This window comes from Bos mutus, chromosome 1 (genome assembly GCF_027580195.1).
Source record: "Bos mutus isolate GX-2022 chromosome 1, NWIPB_WYAK_1.1, whole genome shotgun sequence".
NCBI classification, from domain to species: Eukaryota; Metazoa; Chordata; class Mammalia; order Artiodactyla; family Bovidae; genus Bos; species Bos mutus.
In genome coordinates this window covers 100,068,443-100,084,509 of record NC_091617.1, presented here as the reverse complement: position 1 = coordinate 100,084,509, position 16,067 = coordinate 100,068,443, and positions in this window count along the sequence as shown.

The following is a 16,067-nucleotide window of genomic DNA, read 5'->3' as shown; positions in this document are numbered from 1 at the left end:
AAAAATGTTAAATTCTATGATGCAAAATTCCACATCTCTAAGAATAAAGCAAAAATGTTAGAGCAACAACAAAAGCATAGTTTAGGGAAGAAAAAATGCTGTTTAAGTGGAATTTAAATGTCACATATGAAAGAAATCAAACATCAAAACATACAGATTATAAGTAGATAAATAAATGAATACCAAATGGATAAAATTAAAATTATTATTTCATATATAGCACTTTAGTATCACTAGACTATAAAGCATTTAAAAAATTTGTAGAAAAACTCTTAACAGTATTCTAATAAATGATCATTCAATTGCAACAGACACGTAAAAATTCTAATAAACTGTACATTTGTTTTCAAGGCTTAAAATTACTGCAGTTGATAGAAATACTATGTAAAATTTCATGTGTTCATAACGATATTAACAAAATAATCTCATTGAAAACTATTGATAAATCCATAGTCCTCAATAGGCAGCATCCATTCTTTCTACACACAGAGAAGAAACAAGGGATAAAACAAAATGTTTCTTTCTTTACTGTATGAACTGTATTTAACAACTAAATAATTGAAGTGAAGAGATATTCTATATAGAAAAAGAAAACAGTTAATAAATACTAAATACATAATAAATCCAGAGCATCATTATTTTGCAGCCTTTAGGGAATGATTTCAGAGAAGGCAGTGGCAACACACTCTAGTACTCTTGCCTGGAGAATCCTAGGGATGGGGGAGCCTGGTGGGCTGCTGTCTATGGGGTCACTAAGAGTCGATCACAACTGAGCGACTTCACTTTCACTTTTCACTTTCATGCATTGGAGAAGGAAATGGCAACCCACTCCAGTGTTCTTGCCTGGAGAATCCCAGGGACCGGGGAGCCTGGTGGGCTGCCATCTATGGGGTCGCACAGAGTCGGACACGACTGAAGCAACTTAGCAGCAGCAGCAGCAGCAGAAGTGACTTAGCAGCAGCAGTAGCAGCAGGTAATGATTTAGACAGCAATTATCACTGGTTGCAAAAAACATTATATAAAAGATAATGGAAAACTTTAGAATGGAAGATCAAACAGACAATGTATGAACTCACTAAACAATCTCAATATCACTAAAATATGTGATTTTTTTAGTGACTAGATAGTATATGTATTTTCTTATATATTGCAATAGATAATACACTGTATGAAGTGAAAGTATTAGTTGTTCAGTTGTGTCCAACTCCTTCCTTGCAACCCATGGACTGTAGTCTGCCAGTCTCCTCTGTCTATGGGATTCTCCATGTAGGAATTGAACCCTGGTCTCCTGCACTTCAGGCAGATTCTTTACTGTCTGAACCACCAGGGAAGCCTGTGATAATACACCAGATGCTTATAAATTATTCTTGCCAAAACACTGAATTTGAATCTGATAGAACTGCTAGCTATAAATATCAATTTACCAGCATTGTAAAAGATAGATGCATATGAATCAATGCCATGACATTGAAAGTATTAGTCGCTCAGTCATGTCTAACTCTTTGTGACTCCAGGGACTGTAACCCACCAGGCTCCCTTGTCCATGGAATTCTCCAAGCAAGAATACTGGAGTGGATTTCCATTCCCTTCTCCAGGGGATCTTCCTGACCCAAGGATCAAACCCTGGTCTCCTGTATCACAGGTGTATTCTTTACCATCTCCAGAATGCAGAATATTCTACTAACAAATGCAAATGGAAAGATGATGAGAGGAAGTAGAGATTTAAGGCTTCACCAAACTCATTATATGGAACTTGCTTTATTCTGACTTAAAGAACCATCTAAGGAAAAAAATAAGTTAATCATGGAAATTAAATATTATCTGATATGTGCTAATATTAATAATCAATTTATAACTTTTCCTGTTAAAATCAGAAATAAGTATTCCAGCTATCCTTACTTCTATTCAACATTACACTGAAATTCCTACCCAAGTTAATAAGACATATGAGAAGAATTAAGATGGAAAAAACTTTTCACTGGTGGATGAGTGCATGAACTGCCTTAAATTTCCTGGAGAATCTATGTCAGAATTAGAGGTATAGAGTTCAGAAAGATGACCAGATACAAGATAAATATTAAAATATATATCCGTAATCTTCCAGTTTCTAGTTCTGCATGTAAGGGGTTTGGAAGTTGCTACTCCATCCTAACAACAAGAACAGACAGACTGAAAAATCAACAGCTCTTCTCAGATGGCTAAGAGACTGGAGGGCACAGGGCAAACCAGTGCTATCATAACCAGAGATGCAGACCAGTGAATACTCAGCTACATCTAGGAACAGAGTCTCACAAGTTGAATCCACCAGAGAAACTACTTCTCTGGTAGGAAAATATCAACTATAGCTGAAAAATGTCTAGGGGCTTTAAAAACTCCACAGAAATCCAATCTTGGTGGGAAAATATTGTGAGATTTACCTCCAGGAGTTTGACCAGCTTCCTACAGAAAAATATCAGAGAAAAATTCCTTCATGATTTCATGAAGGCAGTGAAAAAGGAACCATCTTGTTAGAGCACACTGTTCTTAGTGCTTCCCTGGCAGCTCAGATGGTAAAGAATGTGCCTGCAATGCAGCAGATGTGGGTTCAATCCCTGGGGCAGGAAGATCCACTGGAGAAGCAAATGGCTACTCACCCACTCCAGTATTCTTGCTTGGAGAATTCCATGGACAGAGGTGACTGGTGGGCTGCAGTCCATAGGGTTGCAAAGAGTTGGACATGACTGAAAGGACTGATACTTTTTCACTTGCACACTATTCTTAAGAAGACCTGCCCTCAGGAGAAACTATTCAACCAGAGCCTAAAATCAGGACCAAGTTGAACTGGGGGAATAGAAATACCCAACTCCAGTAGGCTGTAGCCTTCCAGGTAGGAGAAGATAAATACCCACCTCTATCCAGGGACAGCGGAGCCTGGTGGGTTGCAGTCCACGGGGTTCCGAAGAGTCGGACACGACTGAGCGACTTCACTTTCAATTTTCCCTTTCATGCATTGGAGAAGGAAATGGCAACCCACTCCAGTGTTCTTGCCTGGAGAATCCCAGGGACGAGGGAGCCTGGTAGATTGCTGTCTATGGGGTCGCACAGAGTCGGACACGACTGAAGCGACTTAGCAGCAGCAGCAGCTGCCGCAGCAGCTGCCACAGCAGCCCCCCTCTTTGGGCTTCCCTCATAGCTCAGTTGGTAAAGAATCTGCCTTCAATGCAGGAAACCCGGGTTCGATACCTGGATAGGGAAGATCTCCTGGAGTTGCCTGGCAGGCTACAGTCCATAGGGTCCCAAGAGTTGGACACTACTTAGTGACTAGAGAGCCCTCTTTAGCTTCCTGTCCTACCTAAGAGAGGGAGAAAGGAAAAAAAAACTGAGGCACAGGTTCAGTACTATCTGAATGACTGATTTAAACCATATAATGGCGTTTTCTAAATTAAACGCCATTGTTGTCCTAATTTCATAGATGAGGCAGATAGAGATACACTATTTTACCAATATCACCAAGCATATAAGTAGATAAGCCCAACCTTGAACCCACATCTGATAAGGGCCATGCCTTATCTTCAGAATGGTTAATGGTTAATTGCAGAGTAAACATGCTACAATTGAGGCCTCAAATTTATAACAGAAGTTTTTCCTTTCAGAATGTAAAAGATTCCAACATCCAAACAAAACTAACATTACTTTGGAGACTTTTACTCTGAGAGAATGTTTCACATTAGCATTGCTCAAGGAACCCTGAGAAATGGTATGCAGTAAATAACTTCAAATAAGATTGAACATAACTCTCTCAATATTTTTAGTAGAGTGATTATAAAGAGAAAATGTATACAAATGTCAATAAGCATATTTTATTACAGAATATATTTGACAACATATTTGAGAAATCATTCATATACACTTTACTTTCAGAATTCAGATAACACTAAAATTTAAAATAATGCTTGATGATCATTATTTTTGAGCAACAGTTAATACACTAAAATGTATTTCACATGAAATAAACATTTTTCAGGTTTTCAGCTCTTATAATGGGGAGCATGGCTTAAAGTGTCAGTTTATATGACCCTATGATCTGTTGTTTTTGAAGAGAAAATTGTTAATTTATTAAACTAAAAATGAGTTCCTTCATATTTAATTATGATTATTGGAAAATAGTTTTACTTTTAATTTAAAATATATTAATGATTATATAGTAAATTCTATGTATATGTACTGTACTGTGTGTGTATTCAGTCATGTCTGACTCTGCAACTCTACGGACTATAGCCCATTAGACTCCTCTGTACATAGAATTTTTCAGGAGAGAACAGTGGAGTGGGTTGACATTTTATACTCCAGGGGGATCTTCTCAACCCAGGGATCGAACCCACTTCTCTTGCATTTCCTGTTTTGGTAGGCAGATTCTTTACCACTGGGGCTACCTGCAAAGCCCAAATTTCATGTATAACATAAAATAACTGTTCAATTATTTATTTATGTATGTTATATGATTTTATAGTTGACTTTAATTTCTTATAGAAAGTGGAGGGTTCAACCTCCCTACTTTTCAAATGGGCTAAAACTCTTCTCATCATAGTTTTCATTTATTAATTAAATATATATCATCCATGTTTATTGTTTTCAAATCGATTTTATGTAGAAAGGATTGATAAAGAAATTATACTACATAGAAGTATTTAGAATATACAATAAGAGAAAAAAATAATGAAAGGTTTTACCCATGATTTTTTTTTCCTTCTGCTTATACTAAAAATCTACTTTTCTATAAATATATTTCTATCTTTTTTATTAATTTTTATTGGGATATAGATGCTTTACAATGTTGTATTAGTATTTTGTTGTACAGCAAAGTGAATGAGTCATATGTATACACATATCCACTTCTTTTTCAATTTTCTTCCTGTGGATATATGTATACATATGACTCTATTCACCACAGAGCATTAAGTAGAGTTCCTTGTGCTACAGAGTAGATTCTTATCAATTATCTATTTCATACATAGTAATGTATATATGCCCGTCTCAGTTTCCCAATTCATTCCACCCCTCCTTTCCCACTTTGGTGTCCGTATGGTTATGTTTCTTTTTTTTTTTTTTAATTAATTTTATTTTATTTTTAAACTTTACATAATTGTATTAGTTTTGCCAAATATCAAAATGAATCCACCACAGGTATACATGTGTTTATGTTTCTGTTTCTGCTTTGCAAATAAGTTCATCTCTACCATTTCTCTGATTTCCACATATACACCATATTATACAATATTTGTTTTTTTCTTTTTGACTTACTTCACTCTATGACAGTCTCTGGGTCCATCCATGTGTCTTCAAACGATACTATTTCATTGTGTAACTGGAACACAGAAAAAGATTTGTGTGGTGTATGGAAAAAGTGCTGTGACTGACTGAATCTGTCAAAATTGGTTTGTGAAGTTTCATACTGAAGTTTGCAGTTTGTGAAGTTTCTCTCTGGATGATGTGCCGCAGTCAGGTAGACCAATTGAAGTTGGTAGCAATCAAATCAAGACATTAATTGAGAACAATAAACATTGTACCACATGAGAGATAGCTGACATACTCAAAATATCCCAATCAAGCATTGAAAAATTGTTTACATCATCTTTGTGCAAATTGCTTTGATGTTTGGAGTACCCATAAATTAAGTGAAAAAAAACCTTCTTGACATATTTCCACATGCAATTCTATACCAAAATGTAACAAAAATGTTCCATTTTTAAAACAAATTGAGACAGGTGATGAAAAGTGGACACTGTACAATAATGTAGGGTGGAAGAAATTGTGGAGCAAGTGAAATGAATCACCACCAACCTCACCAATAATCGGTCTTCATCCCAAAAAGGTGATCTTGTTTATATGGTGGGATTAGAGGAGAGTCCTCCATTATAAACTCCTAGAAAACCGAATGATTACTTCCAACAAGTATAGCTCCCATTTAGACCAATCGAAAGCAGAAATTGATGAAAAAATGTCAGGAATTGTTAAACAAAAAACACATAATTTTCCATCAGGATAATGCAAGGTCCCATGTTTGATCAAACACCAGGCAAAAACTGCTACAGTTTAGCTGGGAAGTTCTCATGTATCCACTGTATTCACCAGCCATTACATCTTTGGATTTCCATTTATTTTGGTTTTCACAAAATTATCTTAATGGAAAAATTTTCAATTTCCTGGAAGACTGTAAAGGCACCCGAAACAGTGCTTTGATAAAAAAGATAAAGTTTTGGGAAGATGGAATTATGAATTTGCCTGAAAAATGGTAGAAGGTTGTGGTACAAAACTGTGACTATGTTGTTCCATAAGGTTGTTGGTAAAAATGAAAAATAAATCTTTCATTTTTACTTAAAAACCAAAGGGACTTTTTGTCCAAGCCAATATATGCCTTCTTATAGTGTATTAAATTACCACATAGGAAATAATGGATTTATCTATCTAAGGCATGTTCAAAGTTATGATTCTCAAATCATTTCCCACTATTCTGTACCACATATTTCTCACTTCAGAAATACAAGTCTTCATTTACCTTTAATATGTCATGTTATTTCACAATTAAAAATATTTTTTCTATTATTGCCTATCCTGAAATGTTTCTGTCCTTTTACTCTTTATATTACTGTTTATACTTAGACATAGCTGCCAATAAAAGGTTTCTGTCCATTGATTTATTTTTCCAACCTCCTGAGGCTGACATTAGTGTCTCATTCCCTGAGCTCTGTGATAGATCTCTGTGTTATGACATACCCACATAGAAACTTGTCTCTCTGAATTGATTTTAAATATATAAAAAGCAAGCCCTGAATCTAATTTAGAAAATGAAAATTTTTAAGTGCTTAGAAAAGATAGGCTCTACACATGAATGGGCTCAATAAATACCTGTGGAATGAATGTACATGACTTTCAAATTATAGAGGAATTGAGAAATGTATTCTTTTTTTTTTGTCCATTATGAATATAGAAAAGGCTTAGGTTTTGTCTACTTCTGAATGCACCATTGCCACAAGAACTAGTGTATTCCAATTCCTGTGCTTATGACATTTAATATTTTGGCTTCTAAATTGATATAACATCACTATATGTATCATCATTAGATTACTTTTATTTTAAATAGATTTTTGAATTTTAAAATGGATTTTTGAATTTTAAAAGGTCATTTTCCCTTTAACTAACTAAACCACATCCTGTTCAAGTAATTGTATTTCCAGTTCCTTGTCCTGGAAATTGAATTAATTGAAGTACTGTTCTTTTATAATGTATGATAGGCTTTGAAAAAAATGGCTGCAACTTTATTGCAGTTGGGGAAAAAAATCTATAAATGAATCAGTGGCAGCTTCCTCAGCCAAATATAGCTGTATGTCTTTTAAAATTTTAGTGAAGATTAAAACTTTGTCATTCCAGTGCATCACTCAATTTAACATGTAGAATAATGTTCTCTGGTGAATGATGCAGAATAATGATATAATAACTAGAAAGTTGTAATGACAAATGTCTGTGGGTAGAAGCTATCCTGGTTTGAATTTTTTTTCTTTTTAAAATGAAAAGATCTTATGTATAGGCTTCCAGTATTGTTCTGTGATAACTAGCTAATAAAGGTATAGCCTCATCTGCTACCTGGGCATGATGATACTTCTGATAAAAAGTTAAAGACACCATCTATGATAGATGTTTAATAATATGAATAAATCTTTAATTTTACAGCTTTTGTACTGAAGCTATACTGATATTGCAGCTCCATTAATGAATCTAAAAAATAAGCCTCAATAATAGCAGTAAAGGAAATCACTGTTAGGACATACCCTAAATTCATTTAAACCTTAAAAAGTTATATATATATATATTTTTTTCCTAAATAGAAGATTTTGATTATATGCAAACACTAACATTTCATATTTTTTAATTGAACTTAGCTATCTGTTCAATAAGTTTCTCCTATGATATCAAATACTGTACTTCTTTATATTTCTTAACCAGTATATATGCTGAGTTCTTCCTGGTATACATGGAAAGTTACTGAGTGATGAACTGCAAAATCATTAAGACTGAATATCTTCTTACTACAAAAGAGATCTTCAATTAATGTGGATTTGTCCTTCACAAAACCACAAAATAAATTCTTTTGTAGGCCAATGGGATAAAATTTTGAAGGTGAAGTTCATATGTGAAAAAGCAGCTTTCCTTTCTCCTTTTTATCTTTACAAACTCGTTCATTATCTTCCCTACCCCTACTATATTCCCACAAGAAATTTTATTGTAGTCTTGCTGCACTGCTTATCAATTCCTCTCTCATCCTACCTCATTTCACAGGTTATAGATTTTCAATCCTTCATCCTGGACTGATATGCTAGAATTTGACTAAATATGATATTCAATATCAGGAACCGAAGGAGAGATTTCATGGAATATCAAAATGAGCTACTCCAATGTCTACTGGATTCCCATATATTTTGAGGTACCCAAAATGCTGCTTTATATCTTATGCTGCAGTGAACAGAGTGCCCTTTCTAGTTGAAAAATGATCTGTATCTTACCTCATTATGTTTTATTACTATAATGTACTTTACCTGTGACAATGGCAAAGAACCTGAAAGATACTGTTATTGAACCACAAGTGACTTTCTACTTACTCTTCTAACCTTAGGGAGTCACGCTATGTGATATTTATGTCAATTACTAATGGAATGCAACATATACAATCTAGATGCTTAATATAAGACCTAGTTTTGTGACTTAGTCAACACAAATGAATGCAAGATGATGACAGTAACATTGCTACATTTCTAATTGGCTTATTGACTTGCAACCTCCTTGGGAGCTGCCCCAAGTGTAATCTGGAACCATCCCTGTATGTGGAGGATAGAGACAGACTAAAGAAAAGGCAAACCATGTCAAATTGGTAGGTGGCAGGTTCAACAAGCAAGGGAACTTATGATGCTTGTTTTGGGTAGTTGCAAGGTTAATAGATTTCTTCACCTATCTGCCAGAATCTTGAAAGTTTATAGAGGTCTTAACTGGATTCAGTCAGATGTCCAGTTCAGACAGCTTCAACATCACATTCCAGTTTCAAGGCTGTATATGGGAGTAGCTTCTGCGAGTGGGAGAAGCAAGCAGAACTCACATTCTAAGGACTGGGGTTGGGGATCAGTGGGATCCTCCTATTGCCTGGGTTCAGCTCATGGATCAACTGGACCTCCTCCAACACGGCTTTGAATAGAAATCATACAGTAGGAATATTAAAGGAACTTAGATAAAATTTAGTTCAAATGATTGCAAATGCAACATAAATAGGTACAGTAGACACATAAATTTGTACACAAGAGATGATAAAGTTCCTAATACCTAAATTGTGGGCAAAGTAAATGTGACCTGGAAATATGTATAAGAAGCTATCACTGTCTAATATTGCCTTGAATTTGAATTATGAGAAATGCATAACAGAAAAAAATTATTGTGTATGCATATGTGTATGTTTGTCATAAAACTCCTATTCAGCATTTTGCATTTGAAAATATCTTGTTGATTATCATATTTAGAGATCTTATCATGTAAAAGGGAAGAATACTAGAAAAATATGGAATGTTCTGCCTCTTTGCAATTCCGAGACAGTCTTCCAAAACCCTCATGATTCAGAGGAATTCAAAGTAAAGAACATCTTATAAATGAGATCAAATGATTAAAAAAAAAATGGATGCTGATGAAAAGATATCAGAAAACCTGAGAAGCTTGTGACACCCAAGACGCAGCTGGTAGCTCTCTGGAACATTGCTATAAACTCTCATTACCCTAGCTTGATGACAATTGTTCATGCTTTTCACAGCTGTTTAAATTGCCAGAACAGCTGTTACCTGCAAAAGATTATTTGAAGAGATTAGTCTCCTGTAGACCATCCAACAGCCCTCTTAAAAAGACTGACATGCACAGCACAAATCATTCAGCAACAGAAGGCAAGCAGATACTAAATTAGATCTGAGGTGTCAATTGAAGAAACATTGATAATTCATGGGGATTAGTGTTTTGATTCTTCAAACTTGTCTCTCTCAAACCACTAAAATGATTTCTGCAATCAGTTTTTCCCTCCTTTAAAGGAAAAATAACTTTGGCAAATTTATGATTAATCATGGTTTGATATCTTATGTACATAAGTTGTCCTGATAACTGATACTATGGTCATGATAACTCTTAAAACTGAATATTGATTTTTTTACACCTTGTGGAAAAAGTTCACCAACAGTCGGACACAACTGAGTGACTGAACTGAACTGACAGTTTGTGAAGGAAATATAAGAATCTTTGCAAAGTTCTCTTTAGATAATTTTTAAATATTTTTTTAAAATTCTTTAAGTTTTAGACCTTTAGCATTCAACAGATGTTCATGATCTGCTGAAAGTTCACTGGTAATTTTCCACCCATCATGGAACTCTGTTTTGAAGACACTATAAATGGCTAATTGCTACTGAGAGCAGTATTTTTTACCTTATTCAGAATCTGTAGATATGGAATTTGTTTGAATGATCTTAATGAAGTTAAAAACACTGTGTCAAGTCCAGAGAATTCTATTGTTCTCTGTGCCCTATAGATTTATGTAAATTATATCTCTTTTCTTAATGCCTTAATGCTAAATGTCTTTCATGTAAGAGTATTCCTTTTGATCTCTCTAATAATACAAGTGTGGAAGAGTACGTTGGAAGGCTTTTTAAGAGTATTATTCACTTTCTAGTAGCCTCTTTAGTTTTGTACATAAAGGATGATCTGGCAAAAAAAAAAAAAAGAGGTTTCCGCTTTATAATATTAAAAGATGGCGAGTTGTAACATTTAAAATAACACTTCAAGTGACTGAGTTTGTTATTTATTAAGGCATCATGTTTGGTTAAATATACCTAACTTCAGTTCAGTCGCTCAGTCGTGTCCGACTCTTTGCGACCCCATAACCGGCAGCACACTAGGTCTCCCTCTCCATCACCAACTCCCGCGGAAGTCACTCAAACTCACGTCCATCGAGTCGGTGATGCCATCCAGCCATCTCATCCTCTGTTGTCCTCTTCTTCTCCTGCCCCCAATCTCTCCCAGCATCAGAGTCTTTTCCAATGAGTCAACTCTTCGCATGAGGTGTCCAAAGTACTGGAGTTTCAGCTTTAGCATCATTCTTTCCAAAGAACACCCAGGACTGACCTCCTTTAGAATGGGCAGTAATCTTATTATTATGATCATACTTTTTGTCATGAAATAGCTAACATATTTGTTCCATCGTTAAACTTTGTAACTAATTTTTCTTCATAATGTTTATAAACTTTAAAAAGTAAATATGTGAGAATAGTGATATAATCTAATCCTTATATATCCTTGTAATGGGGCACTTATACCTCTATATGGCTTCCCTGGTGGCTCAGCTTTAAAAAATCCACCTGCAATGTAAGAGACATGGATTCTATCCCTGGGTACCAAAGATCCCTTGGAGAAGGAAATGACAACCCACTCTCTAGTATTCTTCTCTGGGAAATCTCATGGTCAGAGGAGCCTGGTGAACTATAGTCCATAAGGTCAGAAAAGAGTTGGACACAACTTAGCAACTAAACAACACAATCTTTTAAAAAATAATAGTACCTCAAAAGTTTTGAAAATAGTGCATACTTGAGAATAGATGTTTTGAAGATCTAAAGATGTAATCTGATGATTTGATGCTTGCTGCAAATAATTTATTCAATCATTCACATACACTTAAATTTAGTAGAATTTGCCAAAATGTGGTCAAAACCCCAATGAATTGTTATGTTATCATAAAACCTAAAGAGCAAATTTCAACTAAGTTACATTCTCATGTAGAAAGCATATAGTACATTTGCATTCTCCTTCTGAGCAGACCACTACTACAACAGTAAAATTTTTGAGGAAATAAAGCAATATCTTACATGCCTTTGATTGATGAGTTACTAATATAATTTTCAAAATGAATAAGACTGATTTTAGTTATTTGTCAGAAGCCTCTTATTTTTCATTTACATTTTGGGTAATTTTATTGATTTCCTTATTTTCTTCACTTTTTTTTTCCTATGGTAGACTGTGAAGTTTTTCTTGAATACTTAGAATAATTATATATTTTATATACTGGTAAGGTTATTTAAAAGATTTAAGGCCATATTTAATGGAATACTTACAGGACAAAATTTGTGAGTAAATTTAATTTTTCAGTTCGCATTATTAGTTTGTGGAAGAAACAGGATGAATATTGTTATCAGAAATAAATCTCTCAGGAATATCAATTTATGTTTTTCAGTTTTTAGAAAGAAATAAGACAAAGGAACTCGATAATTTCTTATAATCAGGTAATGTCATGCCAACCATATAATGGTAGAGAGATGTAAATCAATGAAAACATAGTGTTTTTTTATAGGTGTTATCTGAATCAATTCCTTTTCCCACAACAAACATTAGAGAAGCCATGCAATGATCATAATCTTGTTATTTTATTTAGAATAAAATAGTAATTTTTTGTTATTGCTAACAATATTAACAAAATATGCCATTTTCGTTTCCATATACTCATTTCACCCAAACTTATTTTCCTCCTATAATATGAACCTTGTTAATCATACATCTCCTTTACTACCACTTTCATCTAACTTTATTTATCCTTAACTTCTGTAATGGATTTTTATCCAGAGTTCTTTGTTGTTATTCTGTTTTTTTTTTTTACATTGCTCTTAGAGATGCTCTCCAAATCTTGTCACTTTCCCTTTTAAAACTTTCAGTGACTCCCTACCACCATAGGGTAGGTGACAAATTCTAAATCAAGACAAAGTCTAATTTCCTTAGCAAAACCTGAGATGATAGTCTTTGTTAGACTACTGTATTCAAGTATACTGATCAAGTTGTTCATTCTAAAAGAAGCTTTACATAAAGAAAGCAGGAAGATTTATTTGGGTATAATGATGCTGGGAGGGATTGGGGGCAGGAGGAGAAGGGGACGACAGAGGATGAGATGGCTGGATGGCATAACTGACTCGATGGATGTGAGTCTGAATGAACTCTGGGAGTTGGTGATGGACAGGGAGGCCTGGCGTGTTGCGATTCATGGGGTCGTAAAGAGTCGGACACGACTGAGCGACTGAACTGAACTGAACTGAAATGAATGAACAAGAAGAACAAGAACAAGCAGCATGTTACTTCCTCCTTTTAATCCTTCATGTATCTTTTACATTTAGTGCCAAAGTCAGGTGATTTTGTATCCTAGTTTAGGATAGATATCCATTCTGCATCAGGATAGACATGGTAATAGATATAATGTTAGGGAATTCTGTTAGATCACGCCTTGACTGAGAGGGAAGAAGCTGGATTAAAACTCAACATTCAGGAAACTAAGATCATGACATCCAGTCCCATCACGTCATGGCAAATAGATGGAGAAAAAGTGGAAGCAGTGACAGATTTTATTTTCTTGGGCTCCAAAATCACTGCAGATGGTGATTGCAGCCATGAAATTAAAGATGCTTGCTCCTTGGAAGGAAAGCTATGACAAACCTAGACAGTGTATTAAAAAGTAGATCCATTACATTGCTGAGAAAGGTCTATATAGTCAAAATCTATACTGTATCTGCACTGAACTTGCTTTGACCATTCAAATGGGCAGAAGTGACATGCTCCTATTCCTTGTATGGCTCATAAGATGTCTGGTAGCTTCTGAGGGATGATCATCTATGCTTCTAGAGGAAGAGGAATCATGAAAGGAAATCAAGGCTCACAGCCAGCATCAGCTGCCAGGCATATGAATGAAACTAAGTAGTCATCCAAGTCATCTAGTCATGTACAGATGTGAGACCTGGACTATAAAGAAGGCTGAGCACAGAAGAATTGATGCTTTTGAATTGTGATTCTGGAGAACACTCTCATGAGTCCCTTGGACTGAAAGGATATCCAATCAGTCAATTCTAAAGGAAATCAACCCTGAATATTCACTGGAAGAACTAATCCTGAAACTGAAGGTCCAATACTTTTATCACCTGATGCAAAGAGCTGACTCACTGGAAAAGACTCTGATGCTGGGAAAATTGAAGGCAAAAGGTAAAGGGGTGGCAGAGGATGAGATATACAACATCACTTACTCAATGGACATGAATCTGAGCAAACTCCAGGAGATCGTGAAGGACAGGGGAGCCTGGCTTGCTGCTGTCCATGGGGATCACAAAGAGTGGGACATGACTTAGTGACTGAGCAACAACAATAGAAACAAATTCTCTCATATAATGGTGATTGTTTAACTTTGTTCATAGTATATGATATCATCTAACTTCCATTCCCAAGTTTTTAAATTGTTTTCAGAATTCCTTTTTCAGCACTGTGACTGGCAGATTATTATAGAAATAGAATGTTTATAATTTGGAAAAAAGATTTTAAATTATAATAAATAACATTATAATAAAACTTTTGCTAAAATCATGACAAAAACCCTGATTCATATAAACAGCACTTGTTTCAAACTAAGTTTTCATAGTTTGGTTGATATTTTTATGTTTGACAGCTGAAGTTGAACAGTGTTGTATGTAGCTTCTAGTGATTTGGTCTGACAATCTTTAGCTTATGCAATTATAGATAAAATTTCAAACAAAATTTGGATTTGTATTTATTCAAACTTTGTGAAAAACAGAGATATGACAGATCTATAATACAAAATTTCTAATGTGCTACAATTTGTTCTCTAAAGTCAGTTGCTCAATATTCCTCTCTTCTCTGTACTTACTGCTCTGTGTGGAGTCAGTTTCCTATTTTATTGTATCTGCACTGAACTTGCTTTGACCATTCAAATGGGCAGAAGTGACATGCTCCTATTCCTTGTATAGTTCATAAGATGTCTGGTAGCTTCTGGGGGATGACCATTTATGCTTCTAGAGGAAGAGGAATCATGAAAGGAAATCAAGGCTCACAGCCAGCATCAGCTGCCAGGCATATGAATGAAACTAAGTAGTCATCCAGCTCCAGTCAAGTTATAAGCTGATTGCAGCCTCATGCATAATCCAAATAAATCATGTGCAACAGGACTCTGCAGGAATCTTGACCCCCAGGATCATAAAAAATAACATTTAATGATTGGAAGATCCTAAATTTCTAGGAAATTTGTCATAATTTGATACATGCATTATAAGCATTCACTTTAAATGAGGCTATGCTGTTTCTGCAATTCATAAACATATTCTTTATTTTCTCCTAGTGTGTATATTCCAGAGAAGGCAATGGCACCCCACTCCAGTACTCTTGCCTGGAAAATCCCATGGATGGAGGAGCCTAGTAGACTGCAGTCCATGGGGTCATGAAGAGTCGGACATGACTGAGCGACTTCACTTTCACTTTTCACTTTCATGCATTGGAGAAGGAAATGGCAACCCACTCCAGTGTTCTTGCCTGGAGAATCCCAGGGACGGGGGAGCCTGGTGGTCTGCCGTCTATGGGGTCACACAGAGTCAGACACGACTGAAGCGACTTAGCAGCAACAGCAGCAGTGTATATATTCAGAAAAAATTATAAGTAATCTAATGTATATTCTTTCCTGATAATTATTCACAATATTGTCATTCTTTTAAAGTATTTCATCATCTCTTTTATTCTTTACCTAGGTTTATGTTAGTCATACAGTTTACTTCCCTTGAAGGATTACACCCTAGCTGCTCTTCTTTAACTTCTGCTTCCACTTTTAAATAAATGTAGTCTACTCCTCAATAATTATTTCCTTAATTCATCCCATTGAATCATTTCCTCCTCTATACTCTCTCTATCTTCAGAAATAGGAGTTATCCTATTTTTGTGATTTGCTTTATAACTCTGCCAGCTGTTGCCAAAGCTAAGCAGTTAGTCCTTGTTTTCTCTATATCAAGAATCAGGGGACTATTTGATAAAAATTTTTGAAGAAATTTATTTCTTTCCTTTCTTGACAACCCACATGTACACAAAATGTACAAAAGCAATCTACAAACTGTATGTTCTCTGCTAACATTGGAAGGATAAACAACTCTTGCATAAGTAGATAGCATTTTTTCAAATAATTTCACTTATCATTTTGCTACCTGCAGGTAGAA